Below are 11,234 nucleotides of genomic sequence, written 5' to 3' on the forward strand. Positions count from 1 at the left end.
CCCTCTTCTTCTTTGCTACTTTTCCTTGTGTTGAACTCATTACCTTTGTGTTGAACTTGTACCTTATGTTCCTCTTAAAGGTCCCATGTCATGGCCATTTCCACTGATCATAATTCCATTGTTGAGGTATACTAAAATAGATTTATATTGTTCAATGTTCCAAACTCACATTGGTTTCTCATACAGCATCTCTGTATAGTATGTGTATTCACTCTCTGTCCTAAACGGCTTGTTGGAGCTTGTGCTGCCTATTTCTATGTTTATAGAGCTGGGAAATTTTTTGGCTCACAGTGAGCGCTCCTTGGTTTTTGAAGGTGAGCGCTTCAGTGCAGTCCAACGCACTTCCAAGTATGTTCAAGCACAGTCTCAGTACACCTGTTCCGGAACGCATCATACACAGGTAGCAGTGGAGGCACAGGAAAGAAAAATAAAGACGTTTGAACCACCTCAAGCTAAGTCAGTCTACAAAGACATACAAAATGAACCGACATCAAATACTTACCCTCACAGTACTCCGAAGCACGCTGATCAACAGTATGAGTCACAAAGTGCACAAGACTTNAATCAATCGACAGTAAGGGGAATACTTACTTCCGGGTGTACAATTCTCCGTTATCCAATGGGAATGCACGCTCACATTGCCTTTAAGGGCAGCCGACACAAACGAATGCCGTGCTTCCATGAGCGTCAAATCCCGCCGCAGATGGGAATACATTGCAATCAGTTGAAAGCTATTTGCGTCCCTTTATGAAGCTGAAGGAGCCTAGGAGCGTCACAACTGCACGCCACGGGACCCTGACCAAACGTCGCTCCTGGACAATTATGGAGTGAGAGTGTGTTCGTGTGAACATGGTCTGGCAACGTCTTGAAGAGTGTTATGGGGCGCCAGAGGTCATTGAAGACGCACTGCTCAAGAAAATAGAACACTTTCCGAAGCTCACCAACAAAGACAATGCTAAACTGAGAGAACTCGGCGACATTCTCCTCAAACTTGAGTGTGCTAAGGACGAAGGTGCTCTGCCAGGGCTTTCGTACTTGGATACAGCTCGTGGGGTAAGAGAAATGGTGGAAAAGCTTCCCTATAATCTGCAAGAGAGGTGGACCAGCATTGGAAGCAAGTGCAAGGAAGATTACAGAGTAGCCTTCCCTCCTTTCTCTGTCTTCGCCAAGTTTGTCCAGCAACAAGCAAAGATTAAGAACGATCCAAGCTTTATTATATCCACGCAAAGCAACAAAGCCTCTGTGACTGTACACAAAACAGACATCCCAGAAGAGCCAACAGACACCCAAAGCAGTCTTACTTTAAAAAAATTGGATGAGCTAGATCGCCAGTGTCCAATTCACAAGAAGCCACACCCACTGAAAAAATATAAGCTCTTTAGAGAGAAAACTCTTGAAGACCGCAAAGAATATCTCAGAGACAATCGCACCTGTTATAGATGTTGCAGTTCTTTTCAACACATTGCAAAAGATTGCAAACTGACTGTCAAATTCTTCGATTGCAACAGTGACAGACACATCGCCGCACTGCATCCAGCCCCTCCTCCTTTAAACGCTCAGAGTGCTACGGCTGGGAAAGACGAAAGCGGGGAGCAAAGTGAAAGCTCATCTTCATCAGTGACCTCAAAGGACGGAGGTTTGTGGGGAGGGTTACAGCTCACGTTCCAAAATCATCTTGGTGAAAGCATATCCTGCAGGGGAAAAGGAGAAGGCAATGAAGATGTATGCAGTGTTGCCAAGACAGACTTCTTCAACCTCTTTGAAGTTAAAGGTAACTCCACTCCATACACCCTGAAAACCTGTTCTGGGAAGTCAGAGACTTCAGGTAGAAGAGCCGTTAATTTTGTCATTGAGTCTGTGGAGGGGAAAGTACAGCTTCCCTTACCACCCTTAATTGAGTGTGACATGGTGCCAGATGAAAGAGCAGAAATTCCCTCTCCAGAGATTGCACTACATCATCCACACCTACACCCAGTTGCTAACAAGATTCATCCAGTAGATCAAAACGCTCCTATCCTTCTGCTCTTAGGGAGAGACACCCTAAGGAGGCACAAAGTACATGAGCAAATCAATGGACCGCACAATTCACCTTACGCACAACGGCTAGACCTAGGCTGGGTCATTGTGGGAGAAGTATGCTTGGGGATAGCTCACAAACCATCAGAGGTCAATGTCTACAAGACCAACATACTGCACAACGGTCGCACATCTTATCTCAGTCCATGTCCAAAGAGTATTCATGCCCTCTTGTTATATTCGTTTTTTGTAACAGCAATAATATTCGTGGGTCAATTTGACCCAGTGCATGTTTTAATTATCAATTTTTTTTACATAGTTTGTACCTTTTATTACTATAAATGAAATCAATATTTAGTGCAATTGTGTTATTCACCTCTCAAAGATCATGATTCCATTAGAATAAGTCACTCGTTTTACTCAAAACATATACATTCAAACACATTTTTCTATTTTCTTTTTTACATTGGAAAAACCTTGATATAAAATACATTAGTTTTGCATAACATAACATGTTTTAAATTAATTTTAAAATGTTCCAACTTGTTTTACATAAATAGAGACGAGACACCTCTTCTGTTCAGGGTCAAATTGACCCGTTCACTAGAATCAAGCCAAATGAGTCATAAGGATTTGTATTGAAAGAATACTTTCAATACAAATCCTTATGACTCATTTGGCTTGATTCTAGTGAACGGGTCAATTTGACCCTGAACAGAAGAGGTGTCTCGTCTCTATTTATGTAAAACNCGCCGCCTGTGATTTTATGCGGTTGAAACTGCGGGAAGTTGCGAAATATGCGGAAAGTTGCGAAATATGGCGAAATATGCGGGAATAAAATATCAATTTTTTTAAATATTGGGCGTGTCTTATTTATTCTCTCTCACACACAAGCCTGCCACTAAACAGTTAAAACCCCTTTACTATTCAATTAAACACAATTCAATGTTTAATTTATTGTAAAAGCAATTTTGGGCTATTTAATCTCACGCCACGGCATCACACACACCACACACACACACACACACCACTCTCCGCCTTCATTCTGTTTTCCATTTACTCGTTCGGTTTATCTGCAGCTTCAATCTGTAGGCTACTCACTTCGTTTCTGGTAGCCCTCGAAAGGGGTTTTTGGAGATTGATGCTCGTGAACGTGGAGTTGTTTGGCCTTATTCTTGTCCGCAGCAGCAGAAAAGCATTTTTGAATGTTTGATCCTCTCTCTTATTCCTCCTCCTCCAGTTGTTGTTGTCTTGAGAGAGATCAAAACATTTCAAAAATGCTTTTCCTGCTGCGGACAAGAAAGCCAACAACTCACGTTCACGAGGCAATCATCTCCCAAAAACCCTTGTCGAGGGGCTACATGAAACGAAAAGTGAAGGTAGCCTACAAAGATTGAAGGCTGCAGATAACGAACGGTAAATGAAAACAGAATGAGGCGGAGAAGTGTGGTGTGTGTGTGTGTGTGTGGGGGGGTGTGTGTGTGTCGTGAGATTAAAATAGCCCAATTGCTTTTACAATAAATAAACATTGAATGTGTTTAATTGAATAGTAAAGGGGTTTAACGTTAGTGGCAGGTTGTGTGTGAGAGAGAATAAATAAGACAGCCCAATATTTAAAAAAAATTGATAATTTTTTCCCGCATATTTCGCAACTTTCCGCATATTTCGCAACTTCCCGCAGTTTCAACGCATAAAATCACATAAAACCCCGCATGTTTAATCGCATAATCAAGGATTTCAGCCCGCATAATCAAGGAATTTAGCCCGCATAATCAAGGATTTTTGCCCGCGTTTTTCTGGAGGGTCTAGTATTACCAACCTCGCAATGGAAAACACAGAAAAATATCCAAACAGCAATGAGGGAATCAGAAATAACACACAACCAAGAAATGAGTTTGTGCGGTGTGAGTGTTAAAGTCACATCCAAGCAAAGGACAACATACAGTAGCACCAAGTCAACGCAGCATTACAACAACAAGGCAAACATTTCGAATGTCAGTCAAAGACAAACCAAACAACGTAGCAAGTTAAATACAGTTAAAAGTTCAACACACCCAGCAAAAGAATCTTCCCTCAATCCAGCGTCGGACAAACCATATGATACTCCATATTTACTGCAGCTCACACAAAAAAACAATATAGCAAGATCAAAAAGAGCGCATCTGTGATCACAACTCAAATGTACAACAGTAACTGCTATAAAGAAAACTGCTGTCAGTCAGTCAGGATTGAAAGATTGGCTTGAGGCACCGAGGTCACTGGAATAAATCGGTTTTGGTCAGGTTTTGTAGAATTGCAGCAATTGGCGGTTCTGTACATGGCGTCCAACATCCAAACTCAACTGTGGCCAGCAGTCTCAGGCAAAAAATTCCAAATGTTGCGTCCTTAAAATGGCAGGTATGAAGAGCTGGTATGGGTTAGGAAAGAAGTGTGACAACACAATGGATAAGGCTTCACACTGTGCTGAATGAGGAGGTTGAATTGACAGTTACTTCCCCATTGTTCACAATCTTTTTATGTGGAGGCACGTTCAGAACTTTCCTGCTGTTGCAAATAGAATTGACAACTGAAAGATCTTGACAAATCTTAGGAGGCAGGCAATGAGCAGTGTTTCCGCTGTATGCCCTCAACAGCAGCTCGTATACGGGGGGGTTGCCAGGGAGAAACTTTAGTAGCATAACGGATCAAATTAGCAGTTTATTATTCAATGCAATGCTAGGCCTATGTCTATATGGTGACATATCTTACTTTGTTTGATCTTATGCTTTAATAGGAGGCTGTGGATCAGTGGATAGTGTGATGGACTTCGAATCAGGGGGTAGCGAGTTCGAGTCTCACTGCAGCATGTCGTTGTGTCCCTGGGCAAGACACTTCACCCCAAATTGCTCCTGTGGGCTTTGTCCACAGAACTCAATGTATGTAAGTCGCTTTGGATAAAAGTGTCTAATAAATAAGGTTCATTTTTTTCATCTCCCCAAATGTCATTAAATATTAATTTATATTTTAGAAGTTTGGTGTACGGTTGCCAAGGAAACAATAGTCTGATGATGGTCATGATTAAGCTGAGGTTAGTTGTATTTTCCCTTTTTAGTGTACTGAGCAATAAAAGGCAAAACCCTGGTGCCTAAGTGTCTATGTTATTAGCTGAGTGTTGTGTTTAGCAGCTTTATAATCCTCAAGGGGAAACATGATACATCACTACAGCCTCTCAATTTCTCCAATGTCCACACCACAACCAGACATTCTGTGACAGATTTCTTTGTTTTTTTAACTGTTTCCGTCTCCCCTTCCCTGCCTTATAGAGGTTTTACTCTGTTCTCCAAGTGACTCTCAGCACAGCATACAAACACCAAGAAAAATAACTGTAGGAAGGAGAGAAGCAGTTGAGGCATTATAGAGGTGTTGTTCCCGTGATTTTAAGAGGCCATGTTGTTAAGGTGCAGAAAAAAGATTACCCCTTAATTTTCCAGCACTTTTGCTTTCCATGTACTGCAGCTGAGAGTTGCAGAAGCATTCTTGAGTCAGAGGTCAGAAGACTGCTGTTATTTCTTAGAGCTGAGTGTATCTGTTATTTGGACCCAGGGAGCTGAAAATAACAGTGCCAGAGAAACTGTCCAGAAACTTTTGGATTGTGGGGAGAGGGTAGGCATCCATTACTGTGTCGTCTTTCATATTGTTCCAGTTCCAACAGACTCAGCATTTAATCTAAGAATTCCTTAATACCCTTCAGCACTACTGGTTGATGTTGATGTTTCAGCAGGCCAGTGCGACCAACTTTTAACGTTTTTTATATTAGTTAAGGCTGCAAAATGATGGCCAAAATGATAACTATTTTGACCAAAATTGAGGTCATGATTATTAATCACAATTATAATTACAACATTGTTAATGCAATTTCACATATGAAGTACAGATCACTGCTTTCATATGCTCTTTGTTCTAAATGTCTGCTCATGTACAAATCTTTGCATCAAAATAAGAATGGCACTTTATCATGGTAGTGTTTTTAATGAGCACATCACACATTTAAATGTCAATAGTCACTTTCACTCCAGCAGAAGCAAATGCAAGATAATGCACTTCATTCTGAGCTCCTGGAAGCAGACAGAGCGGATTCTAGGAAATGCAGTCTTGGAAAACTGAGGGTCTTTTGGGGCCTTTATGCCTTTTGATGCATGTTTTATGAGCAAGGTATACAACAACAGTATGGAATCACAACAGCTCTCCCAAATTAACCTATTTAATCAAGGTGCAGAGGAATTGGAGGCAACACATCATGCTGAATTCTTTGAGTGAGTACTGTAAACTCAAGGGTTTCATCGGCATGGTAGGAGAGTTACAGTTGGTAGCGATAAGAAGACGAGACTTCTTGGACTGGTTGTATTGAGCCATTACTTCCTCTCAATCTCCGGTGGATAACTTTAGTGGTACACTCCAAAGCTCGTTTGCCATTTGAGGTGTCATGTTCCCCAACACTATGACACGGTCAGGTTTCCACAAGTTACTCATATTTGAGCTTTTACTATATATATATAAAAAAGAAAGAATCAATTGTCATGATAAATCACTTATTCACATTAATACAAAAAAGAGAGAAAAACAAATAAATAATAATTGTGCAATTACGTTCAAAATAATATGCCCTCAAATAAAGTAAATGCAAAATATATCAACACTCAGTTAAACAAGGTCGGGTTTTTTCAAAACCTTTTCTCTAAATAACTGTTAATTTAAAATGTTTTTATTAACTGAAATTAAAAATATTTATTTCAGAAAAAGAAAGAACATTATTGACTAAAAGAAACAAAGGAAAATCTATTTATTTTGACATTGAGGTCCACAATTATTTGTTTTTTTGCCAATACCTTTATTAAGGCCTGCGTTTGGGTCTATGAATGTGCATGTAGGTCTTCTTACATTTCCTTGCATATCTTTTTATGTTTCTTCTGTTATAATGAATTATTCAGCCGCGTGGCGTGGGAGATGACTGATTCCTCTTGAAAGCCCTTCCTTTTAATTAAGGGGTTATGTATTTTTTTTTACTTTGAGTTTCTCCTTTTGGTGGTTTATGGTGCTTCCATTTCACTGTAAGTACTTTGAACATCTTTCCCCTTCTTTCAGCATGCCAATTGACGGCAGTCTTCCCCCTATTATGTCCATCAGAGCACATTGAAACAACTGCTCGCCCTGTTGGTCAGTTGACAAGGGGAAAGTTTTTGGTTTTGCTGTCCCCACCAGGCTGGGGGTATTTTTTGCGTTAGCATCCCATTTCCACTGGAGGGTTCATTTATGGTCTGTGAAAACATTATCAAGTGGGAAGCTTTGTGGGTGTAAACCGTTCACTCAACCTGATGGCTTCCACAGCTCTCCCCTGTGCTGCCACAAGCCTATTACCCAGCTATTCTAGAATTGCTTTATAAGGTTTCCCATGTCATGGCCATTTTCTACTGGAATCATCATCTTCCATTTGTTGCAGGTCTACTAGAATAGATTGACATTGTTCAATGCCTTTTCCAAAATTCACATTGCTTTTCTCATACAGCATCTCTGTATTACTTGTGTATTTCAGTTTCTCTGCTCCTACACACCTTGTTTGGAAGCTCCTGCCCAACCCCTTCCCTGGTGAGCCCACTGTGCTCTGATTGGGTTCAGCTCGCCCCCAGCTTTCTTGTTTTCTGAAGATCCCACCACCGGTTTACAGCGACATCAGCCCTGAGGATTATGTGTTACACTGTCGTTTGTTTAGCAACCCAGAAATGACACCAGTTAATGACAAACAGATTGATAATGCTTGCGTGGCGGTCTGGGTTGCCGTGGTTTTGCGCGGGGACGTTGCGGGCGCTGCTGGCTCCGCCCTGTGCGGGCTCGGAGGAGCGGACAGTGTGAGCTGGATTATCCTTGGCTGTGCGTTGGCGTTCTCTGGATTGCTGGAGTGGAGTCTTGCCGACAGCGAGACACCACGGGAGCCCCACACACACACACTCACACGCCACTTTAGAAGCTAAACCGGGAGTGTGATTTGCATGATGAATGATGGTGTGAGGTAGGTGTGTGGTGGTGGGTGTGGAATGTGATGTGTGTGTGTGTGTGTGTGTGTGATGTGAATCAGTGCATGCATGTGTGTTGAAGAGAACACAAAAAAAAAAACAAAAAGAAAAAACAAAACCAAACAACAAAAAACAACGTGTGGGTTGCTTGTGATGATGTGTTGTGTGTTGTAGGGTGGAATAGATGATTTAAAACAAAAAAAAAAAAATGAAATATTCTGTGGATAGGTACAGTTTACGCGCAGCTCCGCGGCTGGCAGAAATGGAAGAAAAAAGATAAAGGACAATGAAGTGGAAGTATATGTAAGTGCGAAGAGCTCTGCGGATACATGGGAAAAACCAATTGATTCCATTTAGGACTATTATAGCTTTTAACGTCAAATTAACGGACCGGAAACGAAAAATTTTAGAGAAAAAGGACAGAAAAAATATTACAACGAGGCACCGTTTCTGCGAGAGCTAGCATTAGACACTCTCTATTTCTGTGTTTTTAAAAAAAAAATGTAGGAGTTATAACTCGGCGACAATACAACCGGATGCAAAAAAAAAATGTCACATTTGGGAGGCGTTTGTGCACTCTGGCAGCACCATATTACATGCAGAAAAGGCATACATAACACACAAGGGAAGGGTTATAAAAAAAACCCGAAAAGGCATGACATGTGGGGACCTTTAAGAAGCGTAAGAAAGGATGTGATTTAGAGCTTTAGATATTTCGGGAACTTTTTTTAGGTTGCGGGTTGGGGAAAGCTGGGGGGGCCCACTTTTTTTTGCCTTGACACATAATTTATTTAGTTTATAATAAATTTTTAAGTTCAAGCCTTAAGTTACATGTGGATTAGGGTAGAATGATAGTGGACCTGATGGATGATACATAAAAAGCAACCAGCCCTTTGTCAATATAACAACTTTTTCTTTAAGTACCAAGTAAAATATTATACTTAATATTATAAACATTAAAATGAACAAAATCAAACTACATTTATATGAAACTTACCAATCTTTATTTTCAGGTTGCCTCTTTCTTCTTTTAAATTAAAACTTTAAAAACGTGAGGTATTTTAGAAATACAGTAAATAGATATATGTTCTATCTAAAAAGAAACTGAGCCAAGTCCTTACAGTTAGCTTAATATTATCTAAATATATACTAAGCAAGTGGTTTTTCAACTGTCAAGGGCAGACCCCTGAGTGCAGAGTCGCGGGAAAGATATAGCAGGGGGAACGGCGAGAAGATCCTTTTATTAATTAATAATTTTTCTTTTAGCTTTTCGTGAAGCACCTTGAGTGACGAATTGTTTTTAAAGTAGTGCAAATAATATAATCCAAAAAATAGAATATACTTATTATTTTCTCACTATTGTTTCGAGAGCATGTGAAGGCATTAATCTGCCTTTTGGCACATCAACATCATTGTGTACGAGAATAAAGAGACTTTTCTTGCTGCCATTCAAAAACGAGATTACAGAAATCAAAGACTGAACATTGAGAATGAAATGAGAGTGGCAGTCTCAAAAAACACAGCCACGGTTGAGAAGACCTTGCAAAGGGAAGCAAAGCACAAGTCAAAAATAATAGAGCTATGTGAATGAAATAGATTGGATTAGAAAGGTGATAGTGATACGTTTGCACACCATGCAGTTAGAAAGTAGAATTCAATAAATATTTTTCCTTAAAGAAATTTGGATTTAAAAAATCTACTAACTCAGGGAAGAAGGCCTGACTGTAATGAAAATATAATAGGCCAAATTAAAAATCAAAGTATCATATTACAAAGCACTTTTATGTTCATGATGTAATCCAAATAATAAAAAAATAAATTACAAATTAATTAGATATTTATCTTTGGTATCTGTAATCATTATATATTATTAAGTAAGAAGAACATGTTAAACATGGTTTTATACAAAACTATACAAAATATAAATCTAACCACAAAAATAATAGATGGGAGATTGGGGAGGGGTCCACGAAATATTTCCAAAAAAAATTTACCCAAGGGGGGCACAAACACCGACTGAAAAAAGATTTTGGGAACCACACTAGTCTAAAGCATTTAAAATATACACACATTTATCCCCTCAAGGATATTCACAGATGATTGTAATAAGGTATCACATCCCTAAAAAATTCTAGGGGTACGAGGGAAAGTAACAAAAAGCACAAGAAATGGACCACAACGGTCAACGAGAAAAAAGAGAACAGAACTAGATCTTCTAAAGCCACAACAGGAGAGATTTAAATTTACCGAATTGAATGAGCAGGCAGAAAAGGGCCTTCACCAGACCAACTTGCAAAGGGAAATTTCAAATAAAAAATAATAATCAAGTCCCCACCAGCGATATCAAACAGAAACAAAAAACAAACACACCATTCCACACCCATTGCAGCCAGAGAGAGAAGGAAGACAGAAGCGACTGGCAGCTAATTTTCATCAGGTCACTCACTAAATGCTTAGGCACAACAAAAAAACTGATTTGGTGATTGGGAGCCACATGGAGGAAGAACCATGCCTGGAAGGGAGAGGCTGCACCTGAGAGAAACAAAATAATAGAGGGCAGAAGAAGAGGAAAGAACACAACACAAACACACAAACACCAGCACCCACTAGCACGTAACAGGTGTGGATCAATTGAGACAGCGTTGGAGTCCAGAGATATTGGGAGAACACATCAGATTGTGACGAGATGTACCTGTCTGATGAGGTTTAGCTGGAAAGAGGGACTGACGAGTGGAAAGACAAAAAGGGATTCACACTATAAAAAAAATATCCCTGGGGAGAGGACCAAAGGCCTGAATGAGAAAACCAACATAACTGCCAATTCTGTTGGAGGACCATACTAATAACACAGCATGTCACAAACAAATGATGGTCCTGGTATAGAACTACACCACTATATCAAGTAGTCAGAACCTTGTGTTCAACAAAAATTAAAAGAATGTACGCTTTCTTAAATATGACTGTCAGCTGTGATATTTGAGTCTTGATAATTTATCATAACATCAACACAAGCTCTTTCAATTTTTCTTCTTGTCCCTCAGAGAAAACAAGTGAGGCCAGTTTGTAACAAACTGACCTTTTCAGGTTATGGGTATGTCCTTTGCCTAACAGAAGATGACAAGAAACATAAAACATTATTGACCATTATTGCAGGAGTAAGTGTGTTTATTT

Source organism: Notothenia coriiceps, unplaced genomic scaffold (assembly GCF_000735185.1).
Source record: "Notothenia coriiceps isolate Sejong01 unplaced genomic scaffold, NC01 NC01_scaffold00008047, whole genome shotgun sequence".
Taxonomy (NCBI): Eukaryota; Metazoa; Chordata; class Actinopteri; order Perciformes; family Nototheniidae; genus Notothenia; species Notothenia coriiceps.